This window comes from Dreissena polymorpha, chromosome 3 (assembly GCF_020536995.1).
Source record: "Dreissena polymorpha isolate Duluth1 chromosome 3, UMN_Dpol_1.0, whole genome shotgun sequence".
Lineage (NCBI taxonomy): Eukaryota > Metazoa > Mollusca > Bivalvia > Myida > Dreissenidae > Dreissena > Dreissena polymorpha.
In genome coordinates this window covers 59,785,151-59,806,559 of record NC_068357.1, presented here as the reverse complement: position 1 = coordinate 59,806,559, position 21,409 = coordinate 59,785,151, and the positions used below count along the sequence as shown (strand labels likewise).

Below are 21,409 nucleotides of genomic sequence, written 5' to 3'. Positions count from 1 at the left end.
AAAATGCCACGCCCCCTTGGCGGCCATGTTTTTCCACCAACCGGAACCATTTTCGAACTCATTCAAGATATCATTGGGACAAATCATCTGACCAAGTTTCATGTTGATCGGACAATAAATGTGGCCTCTAGAGTGTAAACAAGGTTTTACTAAAGCATGATATATAGCCATATTAGGAAAAATGCCCTGGTGGCTATGCTTTTTAAGCAACCAAAACCATTTTCGAACTCATCCAAGATATCATTAGGACAAATCTTCTGACCGAGTTTCATGAAGATCGGAAAATAAATGTAGCCTCTAGAGTGTTAACAAGGTTTTACTATAGCCATATAAGGAAAAATGCCCCACCCCCTGGCAGCCATGTTTTTCAACCAACCAGCATCATTTTTTGACTCGTCCAAGATATTAATGGGGTGAATCTTCTGACCAAGTTTCATGAAGATTGGACAATAAATGTGGCCTCTAGAGTGTTAACAAGATTTTACTATTATCCATATATAGCCATATAAGGAAAAATGCCCTGACCCTTGGCAGCCATGTTTTTCAAGCAAACGTAACCATTTTCAAACTCATCCAAGATATCATTGAGACCAATCTTTTGACCACATTTCATGAATATTGGACAAATGTGGCCTCTAGAGTGTTCACAAGGTTTTACCATAGCCATATAAAGCCATATAAGGAAAAATGCCCCCGCCCCTTGGCAGCCATGTTTTTCAAGCAAACGTAACCATTTTCACGCTCATCCAAGATATCATTGAGACCAATCTTCTGACCAAATTTCATTAAGATTAGACAATAAATATGGCTTCTAGAATGTTCACAAGGTTTTACTATAGCCATATAAGGAAAAATGCCCCGCCCCTTGGCAGCCACGTTTTTCTAGCAAACGTAACCATTTTCGAACTCATCCAAGATATCATTGCGACTAATCTTATGACCAAATTTCATGAAGATTGGACAATAAATGTGACCTCTAGAGTGTTAACAAGGTTTTACTAAAGCCATATAAGGAAACTGCCCCGCCTCCTGGCGGCCATGTTTTTTCACCGATCTGGACCATTTTCGAACTCGTCCGAGATATCAATAAAATCAATATTTTGACCAAGTTTCATGATGATTGGGCAAAAATTGTAAGGTTTCTCTATAGCCATATAAGGAATACTGCCCCGCCCCCTGGTGGCCATGTTTTTCAACGGACCGGAACCATTTTTGAACTCAACCAACATATCATTTAGACAAACATTTTGACAAAGTTACATGAAGATTGGGCATCAAATGTGACTTCTACAGTGTTCATAAGGTTTTTCTTTTTTTTATCCTAGTGACCTAGTTTTTGACCCAGCATGACCCAGTTTCAAACTCAGTCGAGGCATAAATGGGACAAATGTTCTGACAAAATTTCATAAGGTTCAGACAATAAATGTGGTCTCTAGAGTGTTCACAAGGCAAATATTGATGGCGCACGACGCACGATGGACGACAGACAAAAGGCATCACAAAAGCTCACCATGAGCACGTTGTGCACAGGTGAGCTAAAAATGCACATTCAGTATAAGAATTTACCTTTAAACAAGGGCTGTTTGTAAAACATGCATGCCCCCCTATATGGGCTATAAGTTGTAGTAGCAGCCATTGTGTGAATACGTTTTTTGTCACTGTGAACGGTGATGGTGGTGGTGGTGGTGGTGGTGGTGGTGGTGGTGGTGGTGGTGGTGGTAGTGGAAGTAGTGGTAGTAGTAGTAGTAGTAGTAGTAGTAGTAGTAGTAGTAGTAGTAGTAGTAGTGTAGTAGTAGTAGTAGTAGTAGTAGTAGTAGTAGTAGTAGTAGTAGTAGTAGTAGTAGTAGTAGTAGCAGTAGAAGTAGTAATAGTAGTAGTAGCAGTAGCAGTAGTAGAGTAGTAGTAGTAGTAGTAGTAGTAGTAGTAGTAGTAGTTGTAGTAGTAGTAGTAGTAGTAGTATAGTAGTAGTAGTAGTAGTAGTAGTAGTAGTAGTAGTAGTATGCAAAAATCTCAATGAAAAGAAGCACACTTGTCTTGTTTTTTGTGATGTTTCAAAAGCATTTGATAGAGTGTGGCACAGAGGTCTTATTCATAAACTTGAAGCTTATGGCTTTAAAAATGAATTGCTATTATGGCTTACTAATTATATCTCAAACAGGTCACAACAAGTTCTTATTAAAGATACCATCTCTGACAGTAAGCCTATTAAGGCTGGTGTACCCCATGGTTCTTATGGTGTACGAACTGGTCCAAAACTATTCTAAACTGTCCGGGACAATTTAGAAACCGTCCGGGACGGTTTGTAAACTGTCCCGGACTGTTTACTAAACTGTCCCGGACAGTTTGACGGTTTAGGAACGTTTTGGACCGTTCGTGCGCAAAACCGTCCGGGACGGTTTAAACTGTCCGGGACAGTTTAGTAAACTGTCCGGGACAGTTTAGTAAACTGTCCGGGACGGTTTAAACTGTCCGATACGGTATTATTTATATCAACCAATCAGAACACTCCTTACAATAATGCTTTACTTTAGAAGTCGTAATGTAATATCGTTGTCATCTCGAGCAACGCTATTTTTCTCGGACAAAACATGATTTTAAAAATATTCAATCAATCATTGCTGCCAAAAACGCCAGAGTTAAAAATGATTATTTTAAGTATTCGAAATAAATGTATTTGCCCACAAAGTATTTCTGACATTGGTAACGATTTTCTTCTTTTACAGTCGCTGCCCTGAAACTGTCGAGTAGGTGTAAACTCGGGATATGATGTGGTCATTCTGTTCACATTTCTAGCCTGAGCATCCAATCTTGTCAGTGAAGAGTTAATCACCTCAAGGGACCTATTTGTCTCTAAAGTTCTTGTAATGGAATTAAACACATCCCGACAAGTCTCTCAAAATCGATCTCTGTCCATATTCGCGTACAAATGATAAATTATCGAACAATCACTCGAGTAAACGTTGCTAAAAAGGAAATTCTCACTTTCTAAATGGCACACAAATGCGAAGTGTTACGAGTGTTCTGATTGGTTGATTGACTCCTCCTAAGAACCTTTGCCGTACTAAAATTTATGCCTGTAAACCGTCCGGGACAGTTTAGGAAACCGTCCCGGACAGTTTCCAGGAAACCGTCCCGGACAGTTTCCTAAACTGTCCCGGACGGTTTGTAATACACAAAATAAATCGCCCGGTACAGTTTACAGACGCACGAGCGGTTCAAAAGTAAGAAACTGTCCGGGACAGTTAAGTAAACTGTCCGGGACAGTTTACAAACCGTCCCGGACAGTTTATAAACCGTCCCGGACAGTTTAGAATAGTTTTGGACCAGTTCGTACACCATAGGTTCTGTCCTTGGTCCTCTTTTATTCTTAATCTATATTAATGATATATCTGAAAATCTGGATAGTCTTACTAGACTGTTTGCTGACGACACTTCTCTTGCGTATGCTTCTAAAGATATTTCCGAAATAACCGCAATTATTAACTCTGACCTTGACAAGCTTGACTGTTGGTCCAGGAAATGGCTTGTGTCTTTTAATCCAAATAAAACTGAATTCATTTTTGTGTCAAACACATTATCCGGAGAAGCGTTAAAACTGCAATTTCAAAATACCGTAATTACTCTATGTTTTCGGACACTTAAAAATAATTAATTTTTTTCGTGTCCGAAAACTTAGATACGAAAAATATTAACAAAATACAGGTGTCCGAAAACTTAGAGTCGTAAATGGAAGTGTCCAAAAATAGCGTCAATTGTATCAACGACTACCGGTAATAGCACGCGCTTGTTAAATACCATGCCGTATAGTATAAATTACAGTTATACATGTTTGCACTGCATTTTAAATAATTGTAAATGCTTAATTTATTTGACAGAAAGTTACTACAAGGTTGTACCTTGACCAACGAGTTCAAAAATGAGCATGTGATGTACCGATACACGCTTGTATGAACCTGTAATTAACACAATAAAAAAAGCAAACTATGAATTCTTTGTTTGGTCATTTCCGATAGTTGTTGTGTAACACCTTCCATTGTTCGTAAAACTTGTAATAGGGTGCATCACAATTTGATATATTTAGTATTTGTCACAGTTATTTTACTGAGAAGGGGTAGTACCAATGCTGTAGATAATTGAACTGTTAATTGGCACTACCCAACGCTTATGCTATCGGGCAAAACCATGTTTAATACCGGTTTACAAGGTTATTTACCCAATAACGCAAATGTAATAGTCCGTTGCCCTCAGGCATGCACCCGCAATGTTTTATGATGTTAATCTGGTTGTAAAACCTCATGATCGAAGTATCATTAGATCGAAAACAGGTTCGAAATTTGGTAAAATAGCGCTGTAAAATATACTGTCCGAAAACTTAGAGACATAAATAACGGACGAAAACTCGTGTGTCGGAAAATAAAGAGTCACGAAAAATAATTATTTTTGCTAAAAAAAGGGGTGTCCGAAAACTTAGAGTGTCCGAAAACATAGAGCAATTACGGTACCGTGTTATCATCATCAAACACCCATAAACACCTTGGGGTTACATTAAGTTCAAATGCCAAATGGTCTGACCATGTAAATAATGTTTTTGATTCCTGTTCAAAGAAAATAAATGTTCTTCGAAAACTTAAGTATATATTGATCGAAAAGTAACATTCTTAAACTCTATCGAACCTTTATTCTTCCAATCTTAGAGTATGCTAGTGAAGTTTGGGACGGTTGTACTGAATATGAAAGCAATAGGCTGGAACATTTACAATTGGAAACTGCTAGAATTGCATATGGGTTACCCCTCTTCTGTAGTAAAGAGAACGTATATAAAGAATCTGGTCTTGAACCCTAGCCTCGAGGAGACAAAGAAAAAAACTAGTAACATTTTATAAAATTCACTCTCATTTAACACCCTCTTATTTATCAAATCTACTTCCACAACATGTCGGTAGTATATCACATTACAATCTAAGAAATCAAGGAAATTACTCTTTGCCCCAATCGCGATTAACTTCATACAGTATATCGTATTTTCCATCTACAATAAAATTGTGGAATGACCTTAATATAGACACAAGAGAAAAACCTACAATATCTTCTTTCAGATCAGCGATAACCCCACAGCCATTTGTGTGCCCAAAATACTATAATATAGGCAAAAGAAAAGTAAACATTGCTCACACAAGACTTAAAATATGTGTAGTAGTTTAAACTACAATCTTTATAGATCAAATCTAATCGCTGATCAATCTTGTTCTTGCGGAGCTCCTTGTGAAAATGCGCGGCATTACTTTTTTGAATGTTTAAACTTCGCACACATAAGAGGACTAACTATAAGCAAATTGAACCATAACTTTAATGTTAAATTGTTGCTATGTGGTGAACCCAACATGTTTTGGATTTTAATGAAATGGTGTTCAGAACAGTACAGACATTCATAGCAGGCTCAAAAAGGTTTTTAATTTTGTATAAAATTGTCAATGACATGCATACAATGGGAGATAACTATTTTCAATAACTTTACAATTGTTAACCTACTTTCATGTCTATTTATCTGTGTATAATCTGTGTTAAACTAACTGATTATGTTGTTGAACTATTAATAATGTATTTTAGTAACATATGTTATATAATTATCTGGGAGAGTATCCAGAAAACTGCAAAAACTTGTAATCCAATCCCATGCATATTTGATGCAATAAATACGTTTAAACTAACTAGTAGTAGTAGTAGTAGTAGCAGCAGCAGCAGCAGCAGCAGCAGTAGTAGTAGTAGTAGTAGTATTAGTAGTATGCATTACAAAAATGCAGTTAGCCTTACATTTGGTAAAATTTAAATATATTACAAGGGAGGCAAATGCTGTAACAATAAATTTAAACTTATTGCATTTGTATCCCCTGTATATAAGAAAGATATAATAGTGTATTACCTCCCCTGTCCTGCTTATATTTATATTAATCAACAAAATTAAACATTAACACAATATTAAATATACAAAATATACAAAAAAATCTCATATTCTGATAATATTTTTACTGATCCACTGTATTTTACTAAAAGGATGATGTTTCATTGGACTGATAATTATAGATTTAGGATTACAGACCAGTTGCTTCAGTAATATTGTTCAGAGTGTGCCCTGTTGGCCGCATATGCATTCTTGAGTTATCATTCAAAAACCATTTTACTATTTCGAGTCACCGTGACCTTGACCTTTGACCTAGTGACCTCAAAATCAATAGGGGTCATCTGCGAGTCATGATCAATGTACCTATGAAGTTTCATGATCCTAGGCCCAAGCGTTCTTGAGTTATCGTATGACAACCACCTGGTGGACGGACCGACCGACAGACAGACAGACCAACATGAGCAAAGCAATATACCCCCTCTTCTTCGAAGGGGGGCATAATGAATATGCCATTAGCTGGTATATAACATATATAATTTACATTCGAATTTACCGTTTTGCTGGTCCAATTTATTACACAAAACACAATGAAAGTTAGATGACGTCTGTTAAGCCCATTAAAGAAGTAACCAGCATTTTGAATTCGATTCTTCTAGCTTTTCCCCGACTAACACCAAGGGCTCTTTTTGTAGAGAGTTTCTGTCGGTATCAACGGTCCTGCCTTTCTCACTCCTGTTTCGATGATCAAAGAAATTTTCCCTGTAAGATTACATACCATATTGAGCTTTATTATTTAAAACATCAGTTAGCGCAACTATTATAATAAAATATATGGTTCGTATTTAAGTATTTGTAACTTAAAAATATTTTTCAAAGTTAAAAACAATCCACGTGGTTTCCATTTGATATTTGTTTTGTCATAGCAATCGGAACTAAGCATATATGTACAAGCGGGAAAAACAAAACAAAGTTTGTTTTCATAGCCTACAGTTAGTCCAACTAACTTACTTGAACATTATATCAGTAACGACTGCTCTGGATCTAGATACGCATGCCGCACAGTTTTGGTCACACTCTGATGAGAAATCCTTGGATATTTATGCGATTGTCCCGTAATGTCTATATATGGTCTATAATAAAAAATATATTATAATATGCATGGATTTTCTATGACTATATACTATATTATAGTAAAGTATACAAGTATACGAAACACAAATTTGTTTGTGCGTGCATTCGTACGAGTGTTTTATTATTAAGTGTGGTTATTCGCATAAATTTATATTCCAAATGTGGTCGTTCGCAAACGTTTTTTAAGTGTGATCGTTCGCACATTTATTTTCCCCCTTATAATAATGCTATAGACAATGTTAATAACCTTTTAAAACTATTTACATTTTAAAGCTGTTATGTCGGTCTGTTTCGTATAGTTAAACATTGACAACTTGGTCTTTTAAAAGAGAAACGCACGCAGAAACAAGATGTGTGGTTGTCTGTATCGTCGAGTTCGATATTTGTCTTTGAATGTTCTCAAAAAGTAATATACCTAAAAATATGAGCAATACATCAATGAAAAGTAGAATTCGCACTGCGTACGGTGCAACAAGGCTGTTTAACATGTGTTCTGCTAAAACGGAGAAAATATCAGAAAACATACCTTCGATTGACGTTTTATCCCCAAAATAGCCGTGGTCGTTCGCATTTGTGGTCACGTGACAGTTTTTGTTCCCGCACATTAAATGTCAAGAGTCCATAGTTATAATGGTATCAAGCCAAATATTTTTGTTAGCAAATGTTACAGTCCATAGAATTGTATATAGGTGAACATCTGTAAATATTTGATTTAGCAACTATAAAAGTCCATGCAAGAGTATCCAGTCAAAGAGCTGAAGGTCTGACCAATCTTAACAGCCCATGATACAGTATCAAGCTGGATATTTGTGTTGACGAATGTAAATGTACATGACCTTGATTTGTGGTCAGCGCCGCAAAGCGCCTCCTTATGTTAGTTGAAACACTTAGTTAGTCATTAATAAAATAAGGAACATAATAGGAATGGAGGACATGGATACTTGACCATTGAGTACTGCACAGCTGGCCAATTATCAATTCCTATGTGATAAATACTAGCTCCATGGTTGCTTCATCCAAACAAGTGCAAAAAAATCTTTGAAAAAGGGACCTTAGAAAACACACTATCCAGGGAAACAAGTCATTTTTTCTAATAAACAACTTGTTTCAAGAGTTTTAACTGCAAATCAACCACATCTAGGAATAAATGTTAATTGAAACATCAAGGAAAATGTAACATACATTCAAAATGCTTATTATCACTGTATTAACCATATATTTTTGAGGCAATTTGAATTGACAATTACGGATGGTTCAATGATAATGATACAAGATCAAATACAATATTGTGTTTCAATGTGACTATGAAAGTATAAACACGAATAATGATGCTACTTCAAAGTAACTGATCAGTAAATGGAAACCACATTGTCCTGTCAAATAAAACACAATGTAATACTCCAATATACAACTGCACAACTTTCAAAGATTTCATTAACTATCCATAAAGACAGAGTAATTAAATATCAATGTTAAACTTGCACAGAGAGAATGGTATAGATGACTATCAAATGAATGATAAATAATCGTAAACGGACATTAAATGAAGCCCTGACTGGCAGATTAAGAAGATAAACTGATAATTACCACCATCAACAAAAGTCTATATATGCTGCAGATGCATAAAGTAATGTAATCCACTGAATTAGTCAAGTCAATCACTCTTTTAATGTTGATTTTGAGCCAATTGTTCTTAAATTATTGTTTTGAAGCTCGATGCATAATACATCAACATACAGCATCGAAGGCGATATGCCCGCTTTATTCTTATAATTATAACCTTCAATCTGCAAGGATATTTTATTTGGATTGCACGCAACATGTTAATGAACACTTATTTTCCAAAATCGGGCTAATATAAAACTTAATTTCTGTGGGTAAAAAACTTGCATTTGTCTACATCGAAATTCTGTTTACTGGCATACTTCAAAATCATTGTTCTGGCTTATGTTATGTGCTTTTCTGTACTTCAGGTAGTATAATGCACAGGAATATAGTACTGTTGGTCTTCAGTGGTTCATGAAACACAAACATAGTTGGCATTTTTTTCTATATTTGGGGAAACGGGGCCTTCCATTTCAGGGAAAACAAGGGACAAAATTGTCACAAAACCAGGTTTTCATTGTGAAAAAAAAATCTGATAAAGGGAGAAAACTCAAACTGAACTTTTGAAATGACCAAAAAAAATTAACCCCCTTTGTAAGTTTTTTTTTTTTTTTTTAATCTAATTTTAGTTGTGGCGACCTTGACATTGGAGATATTGACGTGATTCTTTCGTGGGACACACCGTCCCATGATGGTGAACAAATGTGCCAAATGATTTTAAAATCTCACAATGAATGACATAGTAATGGCCAGGACAAGCTCATTTATGGCCATTTTTGACCTTTGAACTCAAAGTGTGACCTTGACCTTGGAGATATCGACGTAATTATTTCGCGCGACACACCGTCCAATGATGGTGAACAAATGTGCCAAATAACTTTAAAATCTGACGATGAACGACATAGTTATGGCTCGGACAAGCTCATTTATGGCCATTTTTGACCTTTGAACTCAAAGTGTGACCTTGACCTTGGAGATATCGACGTAATTATTTCGCGCGACACACCGTCCAATGATGGTGAACAAATGTGCCAAATGATTTTAAAATCTGACAATGAACGACATAGTTATGGCCCGGACAAGCTTATTCCGCCAGCCCGCCAGCCCGCCAGCCAGCCAGCCAGCCCGCCAGCCAGCCAGCCCGCCAGCCAGCCAGCCCGCCCGCATTCGCCAATCTAATAACCAGTTTTTTCCTTCGGAAAACCTGGTTAAAAATATTGACAAAACTGAACAAGAAACTGTTGGAGACGGGTGATGCATCCCAAAGTTTTTTTTCACAATATTGCACTATAAATTCCGACGGGTGATGCTCCCCAAAGGTTTTTTTTGTCACAATATTGCACTATATATTCAGACAAGGCTATTGTCAAGCAATATGGTCCCCTACCTGCTCCACCATTGTCAGAAATTCCACCATTTTTAGAATTATTTTTTTTGGGTTGCCATAGCGACCACAATTTTTGACGTAGGAACAAAATGAAATGAGGTGCATAATGTCCATATTGCCATCTATCCATGTTGCAAGTTTCATGAAAAAATATTAAGAACTTTTAAAGTTATCGCAGGATCCAGAGAACCACCATTTTCAGCAGTATTTCTAGTCTATTTGTTGCCATAGCAACCAGAATTTTTGGCGAAGGAACAAAATGAAATGATGTGCATAATGTCCGTATTGCCATCTATCCATGTTTCAAGTTTCATGAAAAAATATTAAGAACTTTTAAAGTTATTGCAGGATCCAGAAAAGTGTGACAGACAGACTCACAGACAGACAGACAGACAGACGGACGGACGGACGGACGGACGGACGGACAGACGGGCACACAGAGCGCAAACCATAAGTCTCCTCCGGTGAAACCGGTAGGGGACAATTAAAGAAAACGTCTTGAGGGGCATAACTTTGGACAAAATAATACGATGGATGGTTTAGCAACTTAAAAATTTCAAAGGGCCATAACTCTCTAAATAAATCATCTAACCATGCAGAACCCACAAATAACATGCGCATCTCTTCAAGGTAGTTAAGCTTCCCAAAAAGCTTCATTGTATTCCAGTCAGTAGTTGGGGAGAAATAGCCCGGACAAGAATTGCACTATATGCAGTTTATAGAAAATTTCAAAGGGCCATAACTCTGTGAAAAATCATCTGACCATAACTGGCTGATAATATGCACATCTCCTGTTGGTAGTGAAACTTCCCATAAAGTTACATTGAATTCCGGTCATTAGTTACTGAGAAATAGCCCGGACAAAAATTGTGCACGGACGGCACACGGACGGAAGAACAGACGAAGAGGCGACTATATGCTCCCCCCAAAATTTATTTTGGGGGAGCATAAAAAAGCCCTGAACAGAGCCATTTTTTTAAATTAGCGTGAGCTATATACAGCACTTCCATTAGCTTTCAAAGGTTGGAAGTCATGACTTCTAAGCCTTAAATTTTTGAATGTCCCAGACATTTAGTTGAAAGTCCCACTTATTTTTCAGTATATAAGAAAACCCTCCTGTATGTGTGGATCGCTGTATACATGCATTTGCAAACTCTATCCATTACTCTATAATCCAGTATAATTACGATTTATATTTTCAAAACCAAAATGGGACAAATATTGATGTTAGAGAATATCATAAACACAAAAGGCTGCCATTTTATGCAAGTGCATGTTCAAAGTGTGATCAGAGAAAATTTCCATTTGAACATGCGTTAATTAATTGAGGTCATGTGCGAACATCTTGCACTGTTTGTATTTAGTAATAACTAGTGAATTTAATGTTAATTGAATGTAACAGAAAATTTCTCAAAGTGATGGTGATTTTCTCAGAATAAAAAGAGCATCTTTTCTGTTAATTTTACCAAGTACCAATTAAAAACTCGACATATATATATATGTATGTATATATATATATATATATATATATATATATATATATATATATATATATATATATATATATATATATATATATATATATATATATATATATATATATAGAACATACATGTTTCCATGTTTTATTTAAGGCCCTTTAATCATTTGAGATATAATTTTGTTAAATTGAATTACTAAACTTTTAACAAGAATTAAAAATCTTAATGTTTTCTGCACTACGAAGTTCTTAAACAATCAAAGCGCTGAAGGCACTGAATTTGTTTGCTGTTGTATAATCTTAGATGCAACTCAGTTTTCAAATTTATGTTATAGCTTTTTATATCGAAAGTTTGAAATGACTACAACCCATTCAAATTTATAAAAAGTGTGTCTTAAAACACAGGATGAGATGTGTTGTTTTTTTCTAATCATTGATACAGCAAATCAGTATGCACAGGCTAATCTTATTTGACATGCATTAAGCCCCGTTTTCCCTGAAAGCGGCCAATATGTACAGATTTCAATGATAAACACTAGACTGGCCAACATTGTCTTACAAGCTGTTAAATACACACTATGTACTGTACCAGTGAGAACAGGCAGTTGCGGTGGTTAAAGCATATGCTTTTAGCATTATGTCGTCTGCTAAATTTTACTTGAGTTATCCACACAGGCAGTCACGGGTTACGGTTCCTAGCGTAGCTAAGGCATACTCAGATTTGCAAAATTCGGTCTGCAATATTTGTGAGCTAATGTTCACAAATAAAAATAAATATGCTTTCCATGCTGATTACTTGTCAAAAAGTCATGTGCATGTATTAATTTGCGCTTTTCATGGTACAAAAGATCAACACAAAATAAATTAGCATAAATTTTTATTCGAAGCTAGAATATTTACAAGTTGCGTTTGCTTTAGAAGCGTGTTTTGGATACAAATTTAAATATGCTTCAGGGGTGCCAATTGTCCCAAATTTGAAATCCGGAAAATTAAATTAAGCCGTAGGATAAAGGGAAGAGAGGGCCCGAACCCCCAAGCCCTAGCTTATTGTTCTTTTTTTATAGTCTTCCTAGGTGCAATTTCTGGTAAGTACAATGCAACATATTATAAACCAAACCATCCGTAACACCGCAGGTGTATTTGTCATTCTAAACAAATGATATTAAGAACTTCGAAATTAAATTAAAATTGACAAACCAGCGTATCCGAAAACGACTGTCCGAAAACATGTCGCGATACATCATTTGCAAATGAAATAAAATATGCATATCGTTTGACTGCAGAAAATGAAAACCAGTAACCAGTAACCCCACAAATACGCAGTCAATATATAATTTGATTAACATATTGTTTTAAAATATGATATTGCAGTGCTTTACTTAGCCAGTTACTGCTCATGTCAGTGCCAGCCGCTTACCAATCAGAAATCAATAAATAAAATCGGTACCAAGCACAAATGTCCGGAATGCCGACGATGCTATAACAATATTCGTTCTGAAATGATCCCTCACTTAAAGAATTTTGTCCCTACCCCCACCCGCCTTAAACAAACTCATCGGATTAACATTCACCTCAAAATCAACCTAAGACGGCTCAAATCCGGATTTCCGGAATAATCCGGAAAATTGACACCCCTGATGCTTATGTGAGAATGCAACAAAACATGAAATGACTACCAACAATGGTCATAAACCTTTTACCACTTAGATATGTATTTTGACGTGTTTGTAGTCCCTTAGAAAGTTAAATTTAATTAAAGACCTTTCTTACTACATTCAAGTTTTAAAGGATTCATTTTCAACGCTTAGATACTGAGGAGCAGCAAACAGCATAAAACCTGAACAGACTGCTAGTCACTCACAGGCGGTTCTGGCTTTATGCTGTTTGCACATAGCCATTTTCACTTTGACTCTGAGTGGGAAAGGGTTTTAATAACGCCGTAACCTTAAATTCTACTGAAGACGCCAATAAACGGCTGGTTGAATAAGCAAGACACTGATAACTGTATGTATTGTAGCCGGAGTTAGAAAATTCACTATTTTCAACTTGCTGAGTAATTTTTTGTAAACGGTTACTGGTTGGCGAAGTCAACAAAGTGAATTGCAAGATTTGTTGTAGGAATTTGCGCATCCCATGTATTAGAAAACAGTGTACATGTGGATTATCTGATGTCCAAGGGATTTCCACCATTTGTATAACAGACGTTACTGACTGCTGTTTTTGGGTGTAATTTACGCGTGCACGTCAGTCTTCAGAAGGGTTGAGTGAGCATGAAAATATTTTCCAACTTTGTAAGTTTTTTATCCACAAAATAGGAGCTGATTGACTTATTTATGATGCTTAAAGATATTTATCTCATTTGTTACTTCACTTGCTAAATTTTCCCACAATAGACCAACAAGGGTTTATTCTCAACTTTGGTAAAAACAACAACACTGTAGTAAGCTTATTAACAAAATTTCACTTTTTTTACTGTAGGATTAATTTATTTCCCCCCCCCCCCCCCCCACTGACCCCTAATCGGTGAAGTTAAAAAATCCCACAAAATTTTTGTGTATACATGTATGTTTATATGTTTATACCAGTAAATGAAAGACACAAACACAGACTTTGAAATGACCTGCCATGTATTCCCTACAAAATGAGATAATTGTAGATATATTGCTTGAAAGACATTAGTTTATACCTAAAACAAAATTGCTCACAGGAAATTCCCCCAGATTTAAAGAGCACAAATACATATTCACTTTGTCTGGGAAATAATTCAGTTCTAGCCATCAAATTAATCATCTTAAATGGACCTTTGCAGCAATATAGAAGGCAGACATAGTTTCACTAAATGGATTATTGCAGCAATATAGAAGGCAGACAGAGTTTCACTAAATGCAATTTTGACACAAAATATATATAATTTATTACAAGCAAATTTGTTGAATTGATATCCCCCACCCAAAATAAATTTTGTGACAGACGGACGGACTGACGGACAGACTGACTGACAAATGGACTGATGGACATAAAACAACAATTCAATATCCCTTTGCCTTTAATTGTGCGGGGTATAACAATAACAAGAGGGCCATTATGGCCCTGAATCGCTCACCTGACTAACCAAATACAATCCCAACCCAGATTTTATCAAGATAAAAATTGTGACCAAATTTCATAAAGATTAGATGAAAACTGTGACCTCTATTGTCTACACAAGGTTTTTCTATTATTTGACCTAGTGACCTAGTTTTTGACCCCAGGAGACTCAAATACAATCCCAACCCAGATTTCATCAAGATAAACATTCTGATCAAATTTTATAAAGATTGGATGAAAACTGTGACCTCTATTGTCTACATAAGGTTTTTCTATTATTTGACCTAGTGACCTAGTTTTTGACCCCAGATGACCCAAATACAATCCCAACCCAGATTTCATCAAGATAAACATTCTGACCAAATTTCATAAAGATTGGATGAAAACTGTGACCTCTATTGTCTATACAAAGTTTTTCTATTATTTGACGTAGTGACCTAGTTTTTGACCTAGTGACCTAGTTTTTGACCCCAGATGACCGAAATACATTCCAAACCCAGATTTCATCAAGATAAACATACTGACCAAATTTCATAAAGATTGGATGAAAACTGTGACCTCTACTGTCTACACAAACAAATTGTTGATGGTTTTTCTATTATTTGACCTAGTGACCTAGTTTTTGACCTCAGATGACCCAAATACAATCTCAACCCAGATTTCATCAAGATAAACATTCTGACCAAATTTCATAAAGATTGGATGAAAACTGCGACCTAGTGACCTCTACTGTCTACACAAGGTTTTTCTATTATTGGATCTAGTTTTTGACCTAGTGACCTAGGTTTTGACCCCAGATGACCCATATTCAATCTTAACCCAGATTTCATCAAGATAAACATTACCAAATCTCATAAAGATTGGATGAAAACTGCGACCTCTAATGTCTACACAAGGTTTTTCAATTATTTGACATATTATGTGACCTAGTTTTTGACCTAGTGACCTAGTTTTTGACCCCAGATAACCCAAATACAATCCCAACCCAGATTTCATCAAGATAAACATTCTGACCATATTTCATAAAGATTGGATGAAAACTGTTACCTCTACTGTGTACACAAACAAATTGTTGACGGACACACGCATGCACACACATACGGACGCCGGACATCACACGGTCACATAAGCTCACCATGTCACTTCGTGACAGGTGAGCTAAAAATAGCAGATATGAAAGCAACAATATAATCAGGACAAAAATCAAGGAACAAAAGAAGATGTTATAATAATCTACCTAATATCTTCTAATTAACTCCCCTACCCATCCTAACAAATCACTCTTCCAGCCAAAATTTCATGAAAGTGAACATTTTCAAACCAAATTAATTCTTAAATCTGTCTAATGAAATCGCAAAGCATTATTTGGTTGAGTTACAGTCACAATATTGTGTTTGATGGTTTTCTACAAAGCCATATAGATGAGCAATTGCTAAATTAAATCACTAAATTAATGGTCTTGTTTCAAACAAACCCTTGGATAAACCTTAGGCCCTGGGTAGAAACTCTACTAAATTTAACTCATAAATATGTTACCATCTTCTTACTTTGGGCCCATACTAACCAGAGGTCCAGATGGAAAATTTCCAAATACGCATGAATTATACTTTTGATGTGTGAAAAAAATCATCATATAAATTGGCATACGCATTTTGTGCAATTATCAGTTGGACCAACAGCGCCCCAATTTGGATCATTTTATCAGCAATTTCAAAATGTATGTTTATGTAAACAAGAGTAGATGTTCTTAATTATTAATACATGTTGTCTGCATGTTCAAGTATAAAAAAATCATAAAATACAAAATCAAAGACTTTTGCAGGAGTATTTTAAATACTCCCGCTAAAGTCTGTGATTTTGTATTTTACACATCAGCTAAAAAAGTCATGAGTGAAATACTCTTTATCTTAAAAAATTATCTTGAGCTCTGCTCTGATAGTAACATAAAAATATTCTTAATGATTAAACGTTTAACTTAATGGGTGCAATCTGGGCATTTTTTTTTATCAACAGCTAGGTTGTAATTACCCACACTGGCTTTTGATTGGTCGGTTGTTATCCTCTCATCTCGGCATCTGTAGTTCTCATTACCATATTTGGAAATCAACTGTACACATTTTCCAGTGATGTACAAGTGCCTAACTCATACAATAAATAAAATATAGGTTACATTCTAAGAAAGCTAGAACAAATAAAACTTTTCTGTGGCTAAGATTTAGAGACTTAATTTTTTGCTTCTCTGCCTTTGATCCACCGGCCTTCTTTACACATGAGATTTTTTTCGTAATATGTATGAAGATGCATGGAATTTTATTGCAAAAAGTTGGTGATTATTAATCTTCCAACATCATTCATCACCAACTAAGAAGTTAGAACATTCAGAATTTTCTCAATAATTATCTTATATTCTTAAAAATGCCTAGCTCCAGCTTGTATATTAGCAAAAATGTACATAAACATATCAGCACACCAAGATGGTTGATGTATTTGCTTTAATCAGTAAAGAGTATAACCAAATGTAGATCTCTAACGATTGGAATGACCAATGAACTCTGGGAAAGTCTTCATGGCTTTCACTATCTTGCAATCTGGAAACACAGAGAATCTCTGACCAATGATTTCCCATCGGATATCCCAAAATCCATTTAGCAACGGTTTATGGAACTGAAGCTGTCATTTTATTTTGCTTTCTTACTGAATAGGGGATGTTTCCAAGAGAGGTATGTAACAAGACTTCAAACTCAAGTCATCAATTTCAGCAATAGTTAAGAGATTTTTGTTATATTGCAAGGACATATTGATCATCTTTCACTGAAAACATAAAATTTATGATGATTTATCTGGGTCTTTCGTCCTTCAAGATTAACCCTTTCCCACCTAGAGGCAAAGTGAAAATTGCTATGAGCAAGTAACTCAGGTGTCTTCATTTCCACACAAGTAACTTACACACAAATGGGATGATTGACCTCAAAACCCAAAACCAATAGGTGTTTTCCTTTCCACACAAGAACACTGCAGGGAATCACGTGATCACAAAAGTACATCGTACGCACAAAACGGCGGAAAAAGCTCTCGCTTAATGACGAAAATAAAGGTATTCTCATATTTTATAATATCAAAATAAATGATAACTATGCGCAGAGTAGGGCTGTCACGATACGCCGCGAGCGTACCGCGGTATATCGTGGTACGGCAACACTGTATCGCGGTACGTACCGCGATATTTTACAGAATATGTATCTGTGAAGAAAACAGCAGAATAACAAGTTTCACAAACTTTATTAAGCTCAATAATCAGAAAACACTGGTATCATAGTATGACTAGAAACTGTAAAAGAAACTGTAATAAACTTGATAGAAGTAGTCATTGTTATTGTTATTCGCGTCTTTTTCTAAAATGTCCGCCATGTTGTTTACAATAGCTGTGACTGTGGTCTGTGTAAATCGAACGCTTCAAGGGCATGTTTAAAATGCGGAGTCAGCAGGCCCAGTATTGAAAATCCGTAGCGTTCGGACTCTTCCTCGACTTATTTAGAATCTTAAGATAACATGATTCGGAAACGCCATGCTTTGAACGATCGATATACTAAAGAAAGAAAATAAGAAATAGAATAAATTTTTTTTTGATAATTATGAACTTATTTGCAAAAGGAAATCTCAAATCTGTCCACAATTCCAAAAAAGGTACGGACCCATAAATCGCCGTATTTTAAACGTCTACCAGTGGAAGCGCTTGCTTGACCTGGATATTAATGAATTATTTATTTAGCCCTTTTGAATCGCTTCTACAGTTTTCAAAACGATATCTATATCAAAATAATTATGTAATGTATTTATATCTGTGCTAATATAATAATATTTAAAAAAAACGGTGCGGCAACGCCGTACCGCGGTGCGATTTTTTTCACGACATGCACCGCGATATACCGGTATACCGGTGAATCGTGACAGCCCTAGCGCAGAGTACCCGCCTAGTCGCCTTATGTACTCTGGTAATTTTCATTTTTCTTAGATTTCTTTAGTTTTCTCAAACATTCAGGAACAATAAACAATGAAAATTGTACATCGTCTGAACATACTTTATTTTGACGTGTTTGCTATTCAAGACGACAAACAACAAACTAAATAAAATATTTTTTTCTTGATAACATGCTTAGAATATTTTGTACAAGGTTTTGCACGTTGTTTAAGCTTTTTGAGATCTGAGGCGAGGAATTTAAAAAATAGTTCATCGTCTGAACGTTTTTTGTTTGAGTACATCGTCTGAACGGTTTTGAGTACATCATCTGAACTGCTTCTGTTTTTACTTTAAATGCGATGTTTATCATAATAAAATTGCAATAACATCTGTGATTAACCAAGCGATTTTTCGTCCAAATGACGTTCCATTCTATGATCAGGAAACACAAAATCCTGTGTTATTTTACATGTTTTCATAGTGTTTAATTTTATTAAATTAAATTTATTAAATTAAATACAAGTAACGCTCAATTAAATACAAGTAACGCTCGAAAAAGATTGTTATTTATATATATATAAAGGCACGACACTAATGTAATATGAGGTATGTCATTTGGACGAAAGATCCGTGGCTTTTCACATATTTATATTAAAAAAGACCCATTGTAGTTTGCAGTAAAACTAAACTGAACATTTCTTTTTACATGCTTGGATATGTGAGCGCTTATTAAAAATATAATGCTCGACTCGAAACAATGGCAGCTCTTAGCTTGCGGTGATTTTTGTCAAGCTTCAATAATATATGTAGTATATAATATTGAATGTAAATCTTAGTCTGAATTACATATATGTGGTAATCGATATATAATTATTTTTTGTGAATATAAAATATTGATGTCATCAAATAAGTTGATATAATTAGATGTCTGTTATATATAGCTGTTTTTTTTATTTCAGAATGCGCAAAAAGTCAGGTCGATCGCTTTATTGTTTGAAAAGAAAGCGCTTGAAAAAATCGCAAACAATACGATTAGTTACACCAAAATGCATTTCGTCAACTGCATGTCACACTGGAGATTGTCTGCAACAAATTACACCTGTGCTAACGCCCATTAAGTCACCATTTCATTCACCAGTGTATAAAGTATCTCCACCCAAAAAGCGAACAAAGAAAAGCATTTCTGCAAGAGCTCTTTTTGAGCAGCAGCCATCTTGTGAAAAAATATGCCGTGGCATTCATGAGGCTACTGAATCAGATTATCTTCTGTACATTAACAATGGATCAGTCAAAACAAAAAGCGAACAGTTAAGTGAAGTCCATATCATGTGAATCTCAAATCAATGAGAATACTACAACAGTAGCAGACAATTTAACGAGATGCATAAACTAGTTTGTACTAATGTATCTAAGATATGAAATAGTTGTATACATACATGCCAGAATTTTTCAGGTCCAAATCGGGACTTTCCATAAAAAATTGTTGGGAAATTTGACCAAAAAGCGGGACACCTAAAACGATCAATCATTCCACCTTTTCTTTAGTCAGAAGTCAGTATATTACTTACAAAAACTCTAAACTTCTGCCCAATTATTGATGATAAATGTGTGTTCAGAATTTCGTGAACACAGACGTTCTCCATTTTCCGGAAATAAACACACTCCAAAAACTGAAATGTGGGGTATCCCTGTATGCCTCGATTTGACATCCAATTGGTACAGGGATATCCCATTGAACATATGTAAATCGTGTGACACAGTGTGAGCGTATCAAGCACTGTTTTTATTCAACCAATCGTAAATAAACTCTAAATTTAGATTGATGCAATATGTACAAACTATTTTCTGAAAATCAGTCAAAAACGAAAGTTAATTTGGGATAAACATCAATGTGTATTGGTCAGCATTAAATTTGTTTGATGTACACAATCGGTGTTTTGACAGGTTTATAACCTTAGGTTGTATAATACACATGATAATAGACTTGATTGGGCCATGAAATACAAACGCAGGTGGAGTTTATTTCTGTACATACATCTTTCAATAGCAATTAGTGACCCCTATCATAAAAACACCATGCTGATTAAATCAATAAGTTGCCGATAAATCACTGATAAGGTGTCAAAAACAACACTGGTGCACTCGAGTAGTAGAAGAGGGTTGTTAATTGGGGGCAATAAAAGGATTAGTGATGATAAGTTTTAGCCAGAAAGAGCTTGAAAAGTGAATTTTATAGGGAACTTATAGACCTTACATTGTTTTTAACGAATGTCGGGACAAATCGTCTCATATCGGGACGCCGGGACAAAGATCCCAAAAGCAGGACTGTCCCGCCGAGATCGGGACGTCTGGCATTTATGATCTCTTTTTTTTTTTCTCAGATTCTACCACCTCCTTTTAATACCATTTTTATGAATTGTTATAGACTTTCGGAATGCTTTAAGAATGCTTTGTGCTATTTTATGCCAAATACATGTTAATGTTGTGTCATTAAATAAAATTTAATGTAAATAAAGAAGTCATTATGACCTAGTGATATATTTTATATGAAACATCATATAGAGGCCCTCGAATACATGTATGTGTTATTTAATCTTGACTGGGGTCAGAAGTGGCCACACACAGGAAATAAAATATTTTATTGACTTGAATAGCTAAAAAACTGATAAAATAACTTACTGGACATGTGCCCAATTTGATGGGGGTGGAGGCAGATATAAGACATTAGCATAAACAGCAAATGCATTTTACACAAGTTATGATGCTTCAAGAGGAATTTACTGGATTAAAGCATTTTGAGGACTATAATATCTATTACGTATTGTATATCTATTATACCCGGTACATGAATGTCTTCCTATC

General features: G+C 35.4%; 1 protein-coding gene across 6 annotated transcripts in view; it reads right to left on the bottom strand.

Moving 5' to 3' along the window:
• LOC127874357 (solute carrier family 12 member 6-like) overlaps nucleotides 1-21,409 on the bottom strand; it is a 177,653-nt gene that overhangs the window by 107,676 nt on the left and 48,568 nt on the right. Inside the window, exons 1-3 of one of the 6 annotated variants that reach the window (XM_052418626.1) lie at nucleotides 7,557-7,825; nucleotides 6,908-7,029; nucleotides 6,453-6,658 (exon numbers count right to left, since the gene is read on the bottom strand). The exons of 4 other annotated variants lie outside the window; for them this stretch is intronic. The gene's annotated coding sequence lies outside the window, so the exon portion shown is untranslated. Of the gene's footprint in view, nucleotides 1-6,452; nucleotides 6,659-6,907; nucleotides 7,030-7,556; nucleotides 7,826-8,365; nucleotides 8,493-21,409 lie in introns of those variants that run through there. One more of the 6 variants, XM_052418616.1, reaches the window with a different exon arrangement.